At 43.5% G+C, this 20,710-nt stretch overlaps 1 pseudogene; it reads right to left on the bottom strand.

Moving 5' to 3' along the window:
• The window catches only part of LOC135521687 (solute carrier family 12 member 7-like), a 110,129-nt pseudogene extending 91,397 nt beyond the window's left edge, over positions 1-18,732 (bottom strand).
• Between the last annotated feature and the right edge of the window lie 1,978 nt (positions 18,733-20,710).

Here is a 20,710-nt window from a genome sequence, read left to right as displayed (position 1 = left end):
GAGTGTTGGACTAGTAACCAAAAGGTTGCAAGTTCGAATCCCCAAGCTGACAAGGTACAAATCTGTCGTTCTGCCCCTGAACAGTTAACCCACTGTTCCTAGGCCGTCATTGAAAATAAGATTTTGTTCTTAACTGACTTGCCTAGTAAAATTTAAATAAATAAAAAAGGTATTGAACAATGGAAGTGTTAATTTAATGTTAATCAATGCATCTCCCAATTTATTGGCTGTCCAGTATCCTGATGACCTGTCCCCAGAACTTCCTATACAGTCAACCTCTTTGGGCTCAGGGCAGTATTTTGACATCTGGATGAATAGCGTGCCCAAAGTAAACTGCCCGTTACTCAATCCCAGAAGCTAGGATATGCATATAATTGGCAGATTTGGAAAGAAAACACTCGAACGTTTCTAAACCTGTTAAAATAATGTCTGGGAGTATAACAGAACTGATATGGCAGGCGAAAACCCGGAGGACAACCCCCCCCCAAAAAAAATTTGGCCTACCACTTTTTCCAATGGCTGTCATGTTTATTATGAGGCAAAAACCTCCCAGATTGCAGTTCCTAGGGCTTCCACTAGATGTCAGTCTTTAGAAAGAGTTTAAGGCTTGTTTTTGGAAAATGAGCTAGAATTTGTAGTTTTTCTAAGTGGCTACCATTTTGGCTGTAGTGTTTTCATGCGCGTGAATGAGAGCGCGTTCTTTGTTATTTATCTCCGGTAAAGACAATAACGATTCTCCGTCTTAAATTTTATAGTCTATGTATTAGGGTACCTGAGATTTGATTATAAACGCTGCTTGGAGAAGTTTATTGGTAATGTTTGGGATTCATTTTGTATGCATTTTAAAGTAGGGAAACCTGTGGTTGTATGAAGTTGTATGAAGCGCGCGTTTAAAAATGCTTTTTAGATATAAAGAAGGCCTTTATCGAATAAATGGACCATTTTTGATGTAGCTGGGACCTTAGAACCTTAGCACCTGTCTGGTGCTTTTGTATGCGGGGCACTGTCCTCAGATAATCGCATGGTGTGCTTTCGCAGTAAAGCCTTTTTGAAATTAGACACAGTGTCTGGATTAACAAGAAGTTAACCTTTTTGGGATAGGGGGCAGCATTTTCACATTTGGATGAATAGTGTGCCCAAAGTAAATTGCCTCCTACTCTGTCCCAGATGCTAATATATGCATATTATTATAAGTATAGGATAGAAAACACTGAAGTTTCTAAAACTGTTTGAATGATGTCTGTGAGTATAACAGAACTCATATGGCAGGTGAAAACCTGCTAAAAATCCAACCAGGAAGTGGGACATCTGAGGTTTGTAGTTTTTCAAAGCTTGGCTTGCCAAATACACATTGAGATATGGATGAGGTTGCACTTCCTATGGCTTCCACTAGATGTCAACCGTCTTTAGAAACTGGTTTGGGGATTCTACTATAAAGGAGGGGCTCATAAGAGCTCTTTGAGTCAGTTGTATGGCAGAGAGCCCTGGTCTCAAGACGTGCGCTCCCGACAGAGTTACTTCTCGTTCCAGTGCTTTTCTGAAGACAAAGGAATTCTCGGGTTGGAACATTATTGATGTTTTATGTCGAAAACATCCTAAAGATTGATTCCATCCGTTGTTTGACATGTTTCTAAAGGACTGTAACGGAACTTTGAGATTTTGTCTGGACGAAAAGCTCGCGCCTCATGAAGATGGATTACTGGGCTGAACACGCTAACAACGAGTGGCTATTTGGACATAAATGATGGAACTTTATGGAACAAATCAGTCATTTATTGTCGAACTGGGATTCCTGGGAGTGCCTTCTGATGAACATCAAAGGTAAGTGAATATTTTTGGTGTTGTTTCTAACATTGTTGATTCCAAAATGGTGGATATTCCTCTGGCTGTTCTGGGTTCTGAGCTCCGTTCTCAGATTATGCTTTTTCCGTAAAGTTTTTTTGAAATCTGACACAGCGGTTGGATTAAGCTCTCTGCGCACCGAACCCGTTAGCGGGATTAAATTTGACAACATACGGTGATCGCTACATAAATAGTCATATTAAACATTCATGAAAATACAACTGTCTCACATGGTTCGAAAGCCTAGAATCTTGCTAATCCAACTGTGTTGTCAGAAGAAAAAAATGATTTATTGCGAAAGAAAACGCTGCAATTATCTAAGCACAGACCCCCATATCAAACTACTTATTCAGCCAGCACTTGCATAACAAAAATCACAGATTGCATTGAAATCGTTTACCTTTGAAGATCTTGCTCTGGTTGCAATCCCAAGGCTCATTGTTACACAATGAATGGTCTTTTGTTCGGTGAAATCCATTGTTTATAGCCTAACACGAAACATTTTGTGAACGCTTATCTCGTTGAATTTCCTGTCATTCAATTTTTGACGTAACATCCAACGTCAAATAGACAGACTTTATCCAGTCATGTTTGGTTTCCTTGCAATCAACTGTTTGTTTGTTTGTTTGTTTGTAACACAACCAAACATGATGGGTCATTTTGCGGGACGTATTGACCCGGAAAAACCGATTGGAAGACAACAAGCGACGAGCCCATTGTGCACCAATTATATGACCACTGTCTCGTTGATTGACTGTATTTTAAACCAATGACCACTGATCGTCTTGAAATCTAGCTGGGTAGATAGCCAATGAGCAGAGGTAAATGACAATATCCCATGGTTCTTTGTTGTAAGACAAACCTTTCCATTGAACGCTGGCGTACGGACTGTTCTTTCGCCAATTGCCAATTCAACCGAAGGAGCGACGCTTATTACGCACAGCAGTATTTTGACTTGCATCTTCAGCTGTTCATTTATCCAACATCATGGCGAATATATCAAGGAAAGCTAATTCTAAGACTAGATATACGAATGTAGAAACAAGTTTAGCGGAAAGTGAGATCTGCTTTTTGAAGACTCCATTTTGAAGACTCCATTTTGAAGACTCCATTTTGAAGACTCCATTTTGAAGACTCCATTTTGAAGACTCCATTTTGAAGACTCCATTTTGAAGACTCCATTTTGAAGACTCCATTTTGAAGACTCCATTTTGAAGACTGAAACTGGGGCATATTTTTTGAATGGAGAGGACATTGTTTTGGACTGGTAAGTTGCTCTCATGCTAATGCCGTTGTTTGAAATTAATAGAAAATATTATTTGTGATTGTTTTTATATTTTATTTGCAATATATAAAGATGTAATGAAATGGGTAAAGTACTCGTTAGCTAGTCATTGTGAGTGAGGGTCTGTTTGTTTGTATGAGAATGACCATAGCCTATGTGTTTGTACATCTTATATACAGTGCCTTGTGAAAGTATTCGGCCCCCTTGAACTTTGCGACCTTTTGCCACATTTCAGGCTTCAAACATAAAGATATAAAACTGTATTTTTTTGTGAAGAATCAACAACAAGTGGGACACAATCATGAAGTGGAACGACATTTATTGGATATTTCAAACTTTAACAAATAAAAAACTGAAAAAAATGGGCGTGCAAAATTATTCAGCCCCTTTACTTTCAGTGCAGCAAACTCTCTCCAGAAGTTCAGTGAGGATCTCTGAATACAGTTTCGAAAGTATTCAAGGCACTGTATAAAGGGGCTGAACACACTCCCATTTTTTTCACACACACTTGTTGTTGATTCTTCACACACTTTATGTTTGAAGCCTGAAACACATACATACACACACACACACACACACACACACACATACACTTTATTTTTTTTATTTTTTTATCAATATATATATTTTTTCCACATTTCTTTTTTCCCCATTTTTTTTTTCCTACATTTTTTGGGGGGCGTGTGTTATAATAACATTTTGGTATTTTGTATATAGTTATTTGTTTCAAAATGTATACCTTCACCAAATTTGGCCACTTGGGTACATTTGGGCTACTTGTGTGGGACACCTGGGTGACTTCATGATAAATGTCATGTAGCACACTCATTTTGGAAGTTATCATTCTGAAACTTTGCACAAGTACTGGTGCCCTCATGTTTTTCACTGAAATTGTCTCCATCATCCTATCTGAATGTTTGTCTTATCTTGTTCATTTTAAAGATGACAAAAGATGTGTTTTTCATTGTTTTATCTAAACCAGATCTATTGTGTTTTATTCTCCTACATTCAATTCACATTTACACAAACTTCAGTGTTTTCTTTCAAATCGTACCAAGAATATGCATATCCTTGGATCTGTGGCTGAGCTCCAGGCTGTTAGATTTGGGTATGTCTTCAGGCAGAAATTGCACAAAGTAGGGGGGAGCTCTATTAAAATGTTAGCTTTTTTTACATGGCACATATTGCACTATTACTTTCTTCTCCAACACTGTGTTTTTGCATTATTTAAACCAAATTGAGCATGTTTCATTATTTATTTGAGACAAAATTGATTTTACTTATGTATTATATTAAGTTAAAATAAAATAAAAAACTGTTCTTTGTTCATTCAGTATTGTTGCAATTGTCATTATAAAAAAAATATTTAAAAAAATATTTAAAAAAATAAAAATTTTTTTTTTACATTGGCAGATTAAAATCGGTATCGGCGTTGAAATATCATAAAATCGGTCGATCATAATCGACACTCCCCATCCAACTTGACAGAACATGAGGATCTGCAGCGAAGAATGGGAGAAACTCCTCAAATACAGGTGTGCCAAGCTTGTAGCGTCATACCTAAGAAGACTCGAGGCTGTAATCACTGCCAAAAGCTGCTTCAACAAAGTACTGAGTAAAAGGTATGAATGCTTATGTAAATGTGATTTCAGATGTTTATTTTTTATAAATGTGGGGGGGAAACAGTTTTTGCTTTGTTATTATGGGGTATTGTTTGTAGATTGATTAGGGAAAAAACTATTTAATCCATTTTAGAATAAGGCTGTAACGTAACCAAATGTGGAAAAAGTTAAGGGGTCTGAATACTTTCCAAATGCACTGTACAAGTCTGTGCAAAACAGTCCTATAGTTCCGCATCCGCTTTATCACACTTCTTCTATACTGAGCGAGTCACTGGTACTTCCTGTTTGACTTTTCGTTTGTAAGCAGGAATCAGGAGAATAGAGTTATGGTCAGATTTGCCAAATGGAGATACAAAGCTATGTCTTGCTGTGTGTGGCATAAAGGTGATCAAGAGTTTTTATTTTATTTGCACAGGTGACATGCTGGTAGAAATGAGGTAAAACAGATTTAAGTTTTCCGGTCTATGTGCAGTTATCAGTCCCAGTGAGAGGGGTAACCACTGGTAACCACTGGTAAAACTGCATTTATCCTGCTTATCTCTCCAGTGTGAGTCAGACGGGTTGGCACTGTTACCCAGACAACCACTTCAGGAAATGACTAACAGACACCCTTTCCCCCAATGGTGCCTGAAAGGTTTTGACATCAAAACACAAAATCGTGAATGAATTTCAGTTATCATCTCAACAAACACATAGCGTAACTGTTTTACGGTCATTCAAATCCATTAAAAAGTTATTCAAATTATCAACAGCCACTGTGTTACTTGATGTCCTGACATCTGGTCGCGTTCTCAAGGCTAATCCTGTAGAATCACCAACCGCACTGGTCCAATGAATGAGTTCATTCCCCAATGTTGCCGCATGGAATTATTGTTGTCTTAGCCTGTATTTTTGTTCGACCCAGGTTTCTGTGTGTGAAGCCATGGGAACTGTCACTTCACAGAGAACATCAATGACCACAGCACCAAGTACTGTGTTACTGTTAAATCATATTAGTATTTTGACAGCCATTTACTCCACAGGCAGAATAACAGCCCTGGACTAGTATAATCCCAATAGCGGGCCGATGGAGAGAGTTCTGGCTACAAGGACACAGCTGCCCTGTTCTCTCACAGCGGAGTCGAATCCCTACCCCCTCCTCAGGATGACTTCACCGATGTTTAGCAGGATCAATCTGGCTCAAAAACATGCGGCCTCCGGACGACGACGACAACAATAAATGTTAGGGAAAGGGTTTCCTTCAAGAGCCGCACTTTCGCTTGTATATCAAGCAGCAGCCCATGTCCGTTTCCAGGATATAAAAAGTAATCACACAAAAGGGTACTGTACACATTGGCCACTCAGGGTCCTGTTATTGTGTTTCTTCAGGTCAAGCTGTGCCGTTGTATTTAGCCACAACACGATGAATGAGAATCTGTCCATGTGCTTGGTGTCAAACTACTTGTCCATTGTAAAGTGTTGCAGCTACAGTGTATGCAGGTAATACAAAGTTTTCCCCGTCTTAGCATGTAGAATATCGACTGAACATTGAGCTGTTCAGCTCGTCTTCTTCACAATTGTGAGTTGACCTGTACAAGGGCTCTTGCCAACAAGTCTGATACAGGTTCTGGGAATCAGTGATTGCAAATTGCATTAAGCAGACAGGCTCTGTCAAGTGTGTTCATAAATTGATAATATCCCTCCTCTTCTAGGAAGATTCCTCAGTCACTCAGCAGTTCGGTAGCTACCCAGGTAAATAAAGCATCTGGGAGTTAGCCTCGGCTATGGAAGTGGGCAGAAGATAAACACAGCAAAGGTATTGGTTCTCATCTCACAAGTGTTTTCCACCAGTACAAGGTCACATGCATATGCATCCACATCCGTGTCTGAAAATGCTGAGAAAACCTGAACAGATCCTCTTTTCAAGGAATCCCGTGTTATTGAGGACTCAATGTCCACTGTGGGAATTGACTGTATCATAGCATGCAGACAAGAGGTGGACCGATTAATCAGAATGGCCGATTAATTAGGGCCGATTTCAAGTTTTCATAATCGGAAATCTGTATTTTTGGACACCGATTTGGCCGATTTGTTTATATTTTTAACCTTAATTTAACTAGGCAAGTCAGTTAAGAACACATTCTTATCTTCAATGACGGCCTAGGAACAGTGGGTTAACTGCCTGTTCAGGGGCAGAATGACAGATTTCACCTTGTCAGCTCGAGGGATCCAATCTTGCAACTTACCAGTTAACTAGTACAACGCTATAACCACCTGCCTCTCGTTGCACTCCACGAGGAGACTGCCTGTTACGCGAATGCAGAAAGCAAAGGTAAGTTGCTAGCTAGCATTAAACTTATCTTATAAAAACACAATCAATCACAATCACTCGTTAACTACACATGGTTGATGATATTACTAGTTTATCTAGTGTGTCCAGCGTTGCATATAATCTGACTGAGCATCCAAGCATATAAGTATCTGACTGAGCGGTGGTAGGCAGCAGCAGGCTCGTAAGCATTCATTCAAACAGCACTTTAGTGTGTTTTGCAAGCAGCTCTTCGTTGTGCATCAAGCATTGCGCTGTTCATGATAGCCTATCAACTCCCGAGATGAGGCTGGTGTAACCGAAGTGAAATGGCTAGCTAATTAGTGGGGTGCGCGCTAATAGCGTCACAAACGTCACTCGCTCTGAGACTTGGAGTGGTTGTTCCCCTTGCTCTGCATGGGTAACGCTGCTTCGAGGGTGGCTGTTGTCGTTGTGTTCCTGGTTCGAGCCCAGGGAAGAGCGAGGAGAGGGACGGAAGCTATACTATTACACTGGCAATACTAAAGTGCCTATAAGAACATCCAATAGGTTAATGAAATACAAATGGTATAGAGGGAAATAGTCCTATAATTCCTATAATAACTGCAACCTAAAACTTCTTACCTGGGAATATTGAAGACTCATGTTAAAAAGAACCACCAGCTTTCATATGTTCTCATGTTCTGAGCAAGGAACTGAAATGTTAGCTTTCTTACATAGCACATATTGCACTTTTACTTTCTTCTCCAACACTTTGTTTTTGCATTATTTAAACATGTTGTTTCAATTATTTACTTGAGGCTAAATTGATGTTATTGATCTATTATATTAAGTTAAAATAAGTTCATTCAGTATTGTTGTAATTGTCATTATTACAAATATTATTTTTAAAACAATTTTATATATTATTTTCAAATTCTTATTCTAATTTAAAAAATGTTTATTTATTTATTATTTTATTTTTAAAAATCGGCCAATTAATCGGTATCGGCTTTTTTGGTCCTCCAATAATCGGTATCGGGGTTGAAAAATCATAACCGGTCAACCTCTAATGCAGACTACCCAAGGTTGTGTTGAGTGCTAGAGCTCCAGACATCCAGAGTTCCCACACTCTGCCACAGACTGAGGGGTCGTGAGGGAGATCATATCCGAGTAATCTTGGAGAGACAGCAGGAATGTCTAATCATGAAGGATTTGGTTACGCAAAGAATCCCTCTTCTGAAGTCATTCCAGCTGGGTTTGATCGGGTAAGGAAAAGCAATCAAGGTGGATATTCGATAACACCTGTAAAACAAACATTCTACAAATGCTTTGAGAAACAATTAACCAGGGCCAAAGGTCACCAAAAGGTTCAACAGTGAGGTCACATCATGCCATCTTTCCCATGAAGGTCAACAAGTAACTCTGTAAGGAGTGTTTCCTCAGGTATTTTATTACTTGTGTGTTAGCAACATTATGTGGCACCTGCATGACAGTGTCTCCTTTAAAAAAGGCAGTGCATGCTATCACGCAAGCTATCAATGACTTGTTTTGCAACACGTTGCTATGCGTTTGAAATAAACTATGAATTGCTCCTGCTCTCTGGTAACAATTCTAGAGATTTGAATTCATGTCTTTTTTGTGTGTCCTTTATTTAACAAGGAAAAGTCAATGAGATTGACATGTATTTTCCAAGTGAGCACTGGTCAATATGGTAAAAGTGCTAATTAGGTACAGTAGGTGGTTTTCTAGGCTATGTAAACAGCATACCAGATATTATTGATGCAGTATGGATAGGCATGGGATGGAGGGGAAAAATGTAGGGGATGGGACTTCAAGATAAGGTCACTACTTTTAGAGTAAGAACTAAGAATCCTATCTACTGCCAATACCTGGAAGAGCAGATTGTATCACATTGCATCACATTGCTTGCCCAGGCCGGAATAGAAAATATCGAGCCATGGGGAAACATCAGATACACAGACAGATATGGTTTCTAATGGATCCACATCACAACGTACAGCCCAGGGACAGTGAGACAAGGCTATATGGTTTCTAATGGATCCACGTCACAACGTTCAGCCCAGGGACAGTGAGACATGGCTATATGGTTTCTAATGGATCCACGTCACAACGTTCAACCCAGGGACAGTGAGACAAGGCTATATGGTTTCTAATGGATCCACATCACAACGTACAGCTCAGGCACAGTGAGACAAGGCTATATGGTTTCTAATGGATCCACATCACAACGTACAGCTCAGGCACAGTGAGACAAGGCTATATGGTTTCTAATGGATCCACATCACAACGTACAGCTCAGGCACAGTGAGACAAGGCTATATGGTTTCTAATGGATCCACATCACAACGTACAGCTCAGGCACAGTGAGACAAGGCTATATGGTTTCTAATGGATCCACATCACAACGTACAGCTCAGGCACAGTGAGACAAGGCTATATGGTTTCTAATGGATCCACATCACAACGTACAGCTCAGGCACAGTGAGACAAGGCTATATGGTTTCTAATGGATCCACATCACAACGTACAGCTCAGGCACAGTGAGACAAGGCTATATGGTTTCTAATGGATCCACATCACAATGTTCAGCCCAAGGCACAGTGAGACAAGGCTATATGGTTTCTAATGGATCCACATCACAACGTACAGCCCAGGCACAGTGAGACAAGGCTATATGGTTTCTAATGGATCCACATCACAACGTTCAGCCCAGGCACAGTGAGACAAGGCTATATGGTTTCTAATGGATCCACATCACAACGTACAGCCCAGGCACAGTGAGACAAGGCTATATGGTTTCTAATGGATCCACATCACAACGTACAGCTCAGGCACAGTGAGACAAGGCTATATGGTTTCTAATGGATCCACATCACAACGTACAGCCCAGGGACAGTGAGACATGGCTATATGGTTTCTAATGGATCCACGTCACAACGTACAGCCCAGGGACAGTGAGACATGGCTATATGGTTTCTAATGGATCCACGTCACAACGTACAGCCCAGGGACAGTGAGACATGGCTATAGGTTCAGCTTTCTCAATGTTTATTTACCCTTCCTTCCTGCCCCACTGAGAAGATTACAGGCCAAGTCAATCACCCTGTTGATATTGGGGAAGAGGATCCTCGCCCCCTTCAACACAGACAGTACATGCTGTGACAGCAGCGTGTCAGTTAGCACATAACATAACCAGCACAGCGGACACATGGGTGGCTCTCCGTTTCACAACAAATCTCCCATGAAACATTACGCTGCTGGTTTTTTAGCCTCCCCCTTTCCTCAAGAGTAAATAGAATCAGAGAAGGGTTTGAGATGAATGGTGTCACACTGCTGGCACCCTCTGGCCATGACAGGAAATACATCTGGACATGGGCTCGGTGATCTGGACATGGGCTCGGTGATCTGGACATGGGCTCGGTGATCTGGACATTTCTGACAAGTTATAAATAGCCCTCTAAGGTGTTCAATGACTAACATGACAAAAGGAACTGATGATTCACTACTCAGTCAGTCCCCCCCCCCGCCGACCACTCATGCCCCTCACAGTTTGGGAATCACTAAGCAAAGGAAGTGGCTCTGGGCTTTAAATGGACTTCACATCTCTGTTCCCTCCCTCTCTAGCTCAGGATAGAACACATGCCAATGTTCCATTCAGAGAACACTAAATTCTTCACGTATGTGACTACTGTTGTTACAAAATTGAAGAAAGTTTAATTGCTTCCGTGTCAAGTGGACAGCTGAGTCAATACCGTGTGTGTGTTGACATTTGAGAAAGGATCTGGTTAATCAACTGCAGTTCTCACAGACCACTTGTCACTTGTTAGAGAATAAAAACAGAGTGAGGAACGGAGCTTGCATAATTTGGCTGGAGCGGATTAAAACATTTGTTTTGGAGCGTCGGTCTTCTCTTTCGATTACATTTTGCTCCACTTTTATTCCAGTGGCACTCAGCCATGAGCTCTGGGCATGCTCTGTGATCTGGACATGGGCTCGGTGATCTGGACATGAGCTCTGGGCTCTGCTCTGTGATCTGGACATGGGCTCGGTGATCTGGACATGAGCTCTGGGCATGCTCTGTGATCTGGACATGAGCTCTGGGCATGCTCTGTGATCTGGACATGGGCTCGGTCATCTGGACATGAGCTCTGGGCATGCTCTGTGATCTGGACATGAGCTCTGGGCATGCTCTGTGATCTGGACATGGGCTCGGTGATCTGGACATGAGCTCTGGGCTCTGCCCAGAATATTTAATTTCCTACATCACTGTTCTTTTAAAATTAGGCCTTTTCTATTGATTTATTTTAGCCTACCTCAGCATTAATGAGCAGAGATGTTGATATGAGTGGACCATGAAATAGGTCACAGCCTGTGTCGTCGATGGCCAGACAACTCGGCAGGACACGCGACAGCATCAGAGACATTTGACCACAAAAAAAAAAAAAAAAAAGAGTACATTTGTAACAGAAGTTTTCTATCAACTGTAAAATGTGAGCGAAACAGAGACACAGTTACAATGGAAGTATCTGATCGTCAACCGATTATAGGAAAGTTGTATTTTTTTTAACAAAGGTAGGCCCTGGTTCAATAGAACTCGCTAATTTGTACCAATTCATAAAAACCAAAATTAGCATTTTGGTATCCATTTTGAATTAGGCAAGCGTGATGGGCAATACCCTGTGAACGCAAACCATCCCTTCCACCTTTCTTCCGGATCACATCCCCTAGCCTTTTGAATGGTCTTCACAATGACATCAAAACATTTGTGGAAACACAGTAATTTAAGACATACACTGAGTAGACCAAACATTAGGAACACCTTCCTAATGTTGAGTTGAAACCCCTTTTGATCTTCAGAACAGCCTCAGTTCATCGGGGGAATGGACTCTACAAGGTATCGAAAGCGTTCCACGGGGATGTTGGCCCATGTTGATGCCAATGTTTCTCACAGATGTCCTTTGGGTGGTGAACCATTATTGATACACGTGGGAAACTGTTAAGCGTGAAAAACCCAGCAGCGTTGCAGTTCTTGACACAAACCGGTGTGCCTGGCACCTACTACTACACCCTGTTCAAAAGGTACTTAAATATTTTGTCTTGCACATTCACCCTCAATGGCCCACATACAGAATCCATGTCTCAACTGTTTCAAGGCTTAAAAATCCTTCTTTAACCTGTCTCCTCTTTAACCTGTCGCCTCCCCTTCATCTACACTGATTGAAGTGGATTTAACAGGTGACATCAATAAGGGATCATAGCTTTCATGGAAAGAGCAGGTGTTCTTCAAACTTTTGACTGGTACTGTATATAATTATATTTGTTTTTGTGGATGAATTTACTCCTGCCAATTGCCTTTTATTTTTTAGCTTAAAAAGACCATTGGACTAAGTTTATGCCCATTGAAGACCATTCAAAAAGCTTACAAAAGCTTTAAAAACTACAAGGCTGGGGCAGTCACTTCCTAGTGACCTTCACAGCATATCACCTTAGAGATGTAATGTTCCTCAAAGTTGAACCACTGAGCTTCCTGTTTGGGAAATATTCCAGAAGTGGACATCTGTGTAGACATCCTCCGGTGACACGTCCAGAGTGTTAATAGCGGCACCCGGGTAAGGTTGCAAAATTTCAGGAACTTTCAATAAATTCCAGAACTCCTGGTTGGAGGATTACAGATTTCTTTCCTATCCCCTCCTGATTCCGGGAACCGAACAAGCGGGATTTCGGGAAAACCAGAGAATTGATTGAAAGTTCCGGTCATTTTGCATTCCTACGACAAGCCACTTTTGACCGGGTGTAGAAAGCAGGGTAGCCTAATCCTATACATACTCCAGACATAGGGATGTGACGTTACACCGACACCACGTATCTCCCTCAACATATTTTAGACACCCGACACCTCAGGCAATATAACTGATAGGCTGTTGTTGGTGTTAGAGAAGCAGTTCTCTGATTGACTCAAGTGCCATCCATGTTTGTATGTTTATCCTCACTGTGTTCAAATGTGTGGATCAGAACATTTAGTTCCAGCATTAGAAGCTGCCATTTAGCCTAAACAAAATGCTGACCGAGATGTGTGGCTTCGAAATTGATTTCCCCCTTAGTGAAGATTACAAAATCATCACATAGTAAACTGACATCCAGGCTGCATCACAACGGGCCGTGATTGGCTGAGTCCCATAGGGCAGCGCGCAATTGGCCCAGCGTCGTCCGTGTTTGCCGGTGTAGGCCGTCATTGTAAATAACAATTTGTTTTTTAACTGGCTTGCCTAGTTAAATAAAAAAAAGGTACAATTTACAATAAATAAAATACGTATTTTTTATTTTAAATTTGATTTTAATGCCATCCCCGTGGAGGAAAAAAAAAAAAAAAAACTGAAGGAGAGACACAGCTACTGTGAGAAGGCAGTCACAGGCTGTGGAAAATAAGTGCATTTTAAAACACTCAAGACTTGCTCTCTCGCTCCATGGGTCAGGGACAACAGTATGTATAAATTACAGGAAGCTCTGTGAAACAAATGACTCGACACATGTGTCTAATGACAGTGACTGTGTTGAGCCTTGAGTCAGAAGTACTCTATCCAGACCAGCGAGCCCTCATCAAAACCTTTGTAATGCCTGGCGTCCCAGACATCTGTAGCATGTGTCCCTAATGTACAATAATAATAAATAATAATAACAATAATGCCAATTAGCAGATGCTTTTAGCCAAAAGCGACTTATACAGTCATGTATGTATTTATTGTTACCTTATTTTCCCAGGTAGGTTGACTTACAAAACATTATGTACAGGTGGTCCTGGGAATCAAACCTACTATCCTGGCGTTGCAATCTCCCCGCTCCGCTCAACAGATCTCCCCGCTCCGCTCAACAGATCTCCCCGCTCCGCTCAACGGATCTCCCCGCTCCCTCAACGGATCTCCCCGCTCCCCTCAACGGATCTCCCCGCTCCCCTCAACGGATCTCCCCGCTCCGCTCCACGGAGTTACAGAGGGCCCCGCTCCGCTCAACGGAGCTACAGAGGGCCCCGCTCCGCTCAACGGAGCTACAGAGGGCCCCGCTCCGCTCAACTGATCTCCCCGCTCCGCTCAACTGATCTCCCCGCTCCGCTCCTGCGCTCCGCTCAACGGAGCTCAACTGATCTCCCCGCTCCGCCAACTGATCTCCCCGCTCCGCTCAACTGATCTCCCCGCTCCGCTCAACTGATCTCCCCGCTCCGCTCAACTGATCTCCCCGCTCCGCTCAACTGAGCTACAGAGGACCCCGCTCCCCTTAACTGAGCTACAGAGGACCCCGCTCCCCTTAACTGAGCTACAGAGGGCCCCGCTCCCCTTAACTGAGCTACAGAGGGCCCCGCTCCCCTTAACTGAGCTACAGAGGACCCCGCTCCCCTTAACTGAGCTACAGAGGACCCCGCTCCGCTCAACTGAGCTACAGAGGGCCCCGCTCCCCTTAACTGAGCTACAGAGGACCCCGCTCCGCTCAACTGATCTACAGAGGGCTCCGCTAACTGAGCTACAGAGGACCCCGCTCCCTTAACTGAGCTACAGAGGACCCCGCTCCGCTAACTGAGCTACAGAGGACCCCGCTCCGCTAACTGAGCTACAGAGGACCCCGCTCCGCTAACTGAGCTACAGAGGACCCCGCTCCGCTAACTGAGCTACAGAGGACCCCGCTGAGCTACAGAGGACCCCGCTGAGCTACAGAGGACCCCGCTCCGCTTAACTGAGTTACAGAGGACCCCGCTGAGCTACAGAGGACCCCGCTGAGCTCCGCTAACTGAGCTACAGAGGACCCCGCTGAGCTACAGAGGACCCCGCTGAGCTACAGAGGACCCCGCTGAGCTAACTGAGCTACAGAGGGCCCCGCTGAGCTACAGAGGACCCCGCTGAGCTACAGAGGACCCCGCTCCACTAACTGAGCTACAGAGGACCCCGCTCCGCTCAACAGAGCTACAGAGGACCCCGCTCCGCTCAACTGAGCTACAGAGGACCCCGCTCCGCTAACTGAGCTACAGAGGACCCCGCTCCGCTAACTGAGCTACAGAGGACCCCGCTCCGCTAACTGAGCTACAGAGGACCCCGCTCCGCTAACTGAGCTACAGAGGACCCCGCTCCGCTAACTGAGCTACAGAGGACCCCGCTCCGCTCAACAGAGCTACAGAGGACCCCGCTCCGCTCAACGGAGCTACAGAGGACCCCGCTCCGCTTAACTGAGCTACAGAGGACCCCGCTCCGCTCAACTGAGCTACAGAGGACCCCGCTCCGCTCAACGGAGCTACAGAGGACCCCGCTCCGCTTAACTGAGCTACAGAGGACCCCGCTCCGCTTAACTGAGCTACAGAGGACCCCGCTCCGCTAACTGATCTACAGAGGACCCCGCTCCGCTAACTGAGCTACAGAGGACCCCGGAGCTACAGAGAGGAGCCCCGCTCCGCTAACTGAGCTACAGAACGGAGCTACAGAGGACCCCGCTCCGCTAACGGAGCTACAGAGGGCTCCGCTAACTGAGCTACAGAGGACCCCGCTCCGCTCAACGGAACGGCTCCGCTCAACGGAGCTACAGAGGACCCCGCTCCGCTCAACGGAGCTACAGAGGGCCCCGCTCCGCTAACTGAGCTACAGAGGACCCCGCTCCGCTTAACTGAGCTACAGAGGACCCCGCTCCGCTTAACTGAGCTACAGAGGGCCCCGCTCCGCTAACTGAGCTACAGAGGACCCCGCTCCGCTAACTGAGCTACAGAGGACCCCGCTGAGCTACAGAGGGCCCCGCTCCGCTAACTGAGCTACAGAGGACCCCGCTCCGCTTAACTGAGCTACAGAGGACCCCGCTCCGCTAACTGAGCTACAGAGGACCCCGCTCCGCTCAACGGAGCTACAGAGGGCCCCGCTCCGCTAACTGAGCTACAGAGGGCCCGCTAACTGAGCCAGAGGGCCCCGCTAACTGAGCTACAGAGGACCCCGCTCCGCTAACTGAGCTACAGAGGACCCCGCTCCGCTAACTGAGCTACAGAGGACCCCGCTCCGCTCAACGGAGCTACAGAGGACCCCGCTCCGCTAACTGAGCTACAGAGGACCCCGCTCCGCTAACTGAGCTACAGAGGACCCCGCTGAGCTACAGAGGACCCCGCTGAGCTACAGAGGACCCCGCTCCGCTACAGAGGACCCCGCTCCCCTTAACTGAGCTACAGAGGACCCCGCTCCGCTAACTGAGCTACAGAGGGCCCCGCTCCGCTTAACTGAGCTACAGAGGGCCCCGCTCCGCTTAACTGAGCTACAGAGGGCCCCGCTCCGCTTAACTGAGCTACAGAGGGCCCCGCTCCGCTAACTGAGCTACAGAGGGCCCCGCTCCGCTAACTGAGCTACAGAGGGCCCCGCTCCGCTTAACTGAGCTACAGAGGGCCCCGCTCCGCTTAACTGAGCTACAGAGGACCCCGCTCCGCTAACTGAGCTACAGAGGACCCCGCTCCGCTAACTGAGCTACAGAGGACCCCGCTCCGCTAACGGAGCTACAGAGGACAGAAGACACATGGATAACTGCTGTATAATCTGCAACTGCAGGTCAAAACCCTTTTTCTACCACAGTAGATTGGGTTCAAGAGAGTTCAATTGTTTTAAGCAATTGTCTTTGACAGAGTAGATTGTTTTTCGTGGGTTAGAATGTCTTTGTCGTGGTAAATTGTCTTTGACGGGGTATATTTTATAGAGCAATTTTTTTCTAAATTTCCAAATTCCAATGTCAACGGAGTAAGCAACACTCCTTGAAATGTTTTGAGGATAAAAAAAAGTTATGGTTCTGTTTTGTTGTCGTATTGTTTTTTTTTTTTTTAACCAAATAGGCTTACGGTTTGTTTGCTGAAACTCTGAAGACCATTTCCTATCAGTGTAATGTGGGAAAGCACTGATCTATCAAAGATAAATGATTTCAATGCCAAGGTATCATCTTGCCCCCAACCCACCATTGTCATATCTTCTTTAGAGGGTGATTTGATTTACAGACGCACCCCTTATCACTAAATGCATTAGAATAAATTCAATGTTGGAATGGCGTTATTATTAAAGCATTGATTAAAATATCAAGTTTATTGATGAAAGGAGATAGAGGAAACGGATTCCCGAATAGAAGGGAACTGGAAAATACGAGCCGAGATAACAAACTATTCAATATGTGCTTCACACACTGAAACACAAACACACTCACGCACATGTTCTCTTTCTCTCTTAACATTTCATGACATTTCATTTGACAGTTTGAATTCATCTGCATGGCTGTCAATATCTTCATATCAAAAACATGTTCAGCAACCAGGTTCCAACTTGCCCTTTTAATAACAGCTCTAGGAGCATGCTTCCCATGCCACAATAACTCTGGATAGTCTTGGGCACTCCCCAAATACACTCAGGAAAGCCAATTAAAATACTGAACTAACTACTTTTGATTCTATATTCAGAAACAGTGGATAGTCTCCTCATGAACAGGCAAGAGGTTGTAGGTGTCCAGACATTGCATAGGTTCCCAAAATTAGACTAGTGATGCAGTTTATTTGTGAGAATAGTCACTTATAGCACAGTTTTCTATATTCAGGAGGACAACTACTGGCTGAAATAGGGTAAGGGTTGTAAATGATATATTCCTCAACATGATTATCCCTGGTGATGCTTTTTGACATTTCAGTCTAATTTTAGAGGAGTGACAATTTCATTACAACCTGTTGCCATGCAACACCTGCCGTGTGGTAGGTGAGACGCAAACAGGCAAAGCTAATGTTATACATAATTGCTATGATAATATTAAATGTGACAAAATTATTAATTAGGACTATCATCAACTACAGTTGTGCATTAAAAGGAGAACAGAAACACGTATGTAGCAAAAAGAGCGTTGATGTCATGGAGAAGTAGGTTAATTAGTGATATCTTGAATTAGCTATGATCACTCAGAAAATCGAATAGGTAAATTCTGCGCGTGCTGTACCCTGGACGATAAACAGACGTCATTTCAGCACGTGCCTAATGTATCTGGAAAGTGCCGTACATAAAGTTCTGTAATGACACCGGGGTTACGTAACAATAAACAACCCAAAGTGAAATACATAGCTAATCCCCACTAGATAATAACGGGCTGAGTCGGGGACAGGTCAAATCTTACCGTATCTGTTGGGCTCTCTACTGTACTCGAGGATAGGAACAGAATCTTGTGGGTCTATGGAGTCGCCTTCAGCCCCTCCGCTGTTAGGTACAGGATCATTTTTGACCCCGTCGTCATCCTGACCGACACGGACGACCACAAACCTCTCGCTCATGTCCCTCCTGCGTCTGCCCTTATGACACTTCTCACCGTGGAGAAAAACTTCAGGCTGAAACCGGCTTTGCGTTGTGATTGAAACTCCCAGTCGGGTCGACTAGCGGGATGACAATGTACAGGACACGCGCTAATCCTTTCGATTGATTACACTCGAGGCGTGTCCATCCCTTCGCGTTCTCTCATTGGCTGGGGGGCTCGCAAACCGGTGCGAAATATAATTCAGAATTGGGTAATTGGTTATGAAAGACCTGTTAATGTCTATGTTGATGAATTGATATAACACAAAGTATTGTTTGTCATGTTTGGGGCAATTAGAACAGCTATATCCACCCTACTTTTATTGAAACGTAAATAACTTGAAATAAATTAATGCAGGCCCTATGAGAAAAATATCATATGAGCAAAATGGGATTAAAAATGTAAAATAAAATAAAAATATAGGACAAAACACACATCACAACAAGAGAGACACCACAACACTAGATAAAGAGAGACCTAAGACAACAACATAGCATGGCATCAACATGTGAAAGCATGGTAGCGACACAACATCACAAGAACATGGTGGCAACACAACATGGCAGCAGCACAACATGGCAGCAGTACAAAACATGGTACAAACATGATTGGGCACAGACAACAGCACAAAGGGCAAGAAGGTAGAGACAACAAAACATCACACGAAGCAGCCACAACTGTCAGTAAGAGTGTCCGTGATGGAGAGTTGGAGATAAAACTGTCCAGTTTGAGTGTTTTTTTGCAGCTCGTTCCAGTCGCCAGCTGCAGCGAACTGAAAAGTGGAGCAACCCAGCAATTTGTGGCGGCAGGGTAGCCTAGTGGTTAGAGTGTTGGACTAGTAACCAGAAGGTTGCGAGTTCAAATCCCCAAGCTGGAAAGGTACAAATCTGTTGATCTGCCCCTGAATAGGCAGTTAACCCGCTGTCATTGAAAATAACATTATTTTTTTTAACTGACTTGCCTAGTTAAATAAAGATAAAATAAATGTGTGTGCTTTGGGGACCTTTAACAGAATGTGTCTGGCAGAATGGGTGTTGTATGTGTATCTTTGAAATTGTATTGAATGTTGCGTTTATATGTTTTGTTCAGTACTCATTCAACGGATAGGCTTCATAAATAAACCACGTCTGTTAGTTTTTTTTTGTTCGCGTTCATGACTAACAAAGTCCTAACAACAAAACTGCCCCTCTAAAACACGACAAACAAGTTTGAGTGGCATTTAATCAAACATTGAATAGTGAGTGTGAGGTTTAGGAGACATTAACACTCCTCTCATATCCTGTGTCCCCAATACAGAGAGCCTAAAGATATTGCTGTAGAACTCTCCTCTCATATCATGTGTTCCCAAATACAGAGAGCCTAAAGATATTGCTGTAGAACTCTCCTCTCATATCATGTGTTCCCAATACAGAGAGCTAAAGATATTGCTGTAGAACTCTCCTCTCATATCCCGTGTTCCCAATACAGAGAGCCTAAAGATATTGCTGTAGAACTCTCCTCTCATATCCTGTGTTCCCAATACAGAGAGGCTAAAGATATTGCTGTAGAACTCTCCTCTCATATCCCGTGTTCCCAATACAGAGAGCCTTTAAAGACATATTAGCTGAGTGAATCCTCTCCTAATCTCCATCATCCCACTGCAGAGAGCCTAAAGATAGTGCTGAGAACTCTCCTCTCATACCCAAGTTACATGACAGAGGGACCAAAGTAAAGAAATTCTGGAATTTGTTGGATTTGGAGACTACTCATTTAGCGTTCATTGGACATTTAGCCTACTGGATTTGGAGAACTCTACTCATTTAGCATTCCCATTGGGCATTTAGCCTACTGGATATGGAGAACTCTTTCATATTAGTGTTTTTTACAGAGAGCCTAAAGATTTGCTGAGAACTTTTCATTTATCGTGTTTTTACAGGTTTAGTCTAAAGATATTGCTGTAGAACTCTTTCATATTAGTGTTTTGGGGGTTTAGTCTAAAGATATTGCTGAGAACTTTTCATTTAGTCTTTTTTACAGGGTTTAGTCTAAAGATATTGGAGACTTTTCATTTATCCCTTTCTTACAGGGAGTCTAAAGATTTGGAGAACTTTTCCTCTTTCATATTGGGGGTTTAACCTATTCATTTTGCCTTCATTTTAACAGTGTGTTTTATACTCCATTTCATACAGAATTTTAAAGATACGAGACCAGAAGTTTACAAGTGAATGAGTGAAGGAGGCTTTTATTTGTCTTTTGAGTCATGTGCATATCCCTGTTTGTAAACTATGCCTAGGGACTATATCATTTTGAATATTTTTGGGGAAGGTTTCCAGTAGACCACTCAAAGTAGACACTGCTAGGGCATATCATTAA

This window comes from Oncorhynchus masou, chromosome 30 (assembly GCF_036934945.1).
Source record: "Oncorhynchus masou masou isolate Uvic2021 chromosome 30, UVic_Omas_1.1, whole genome shotgun sequence".
Taxonomy (NCBI): Eukaryota; Metazoa; Chordata; class Actinopteri; order Salmoniformes; family Salmonidae; genus Oncorhynchus; species Oncorhynchus masou.
Note: the sequence above shows the minus strand (reverse complement) of the source record. Positions and strands in the feature narration are given on the sequence as shown.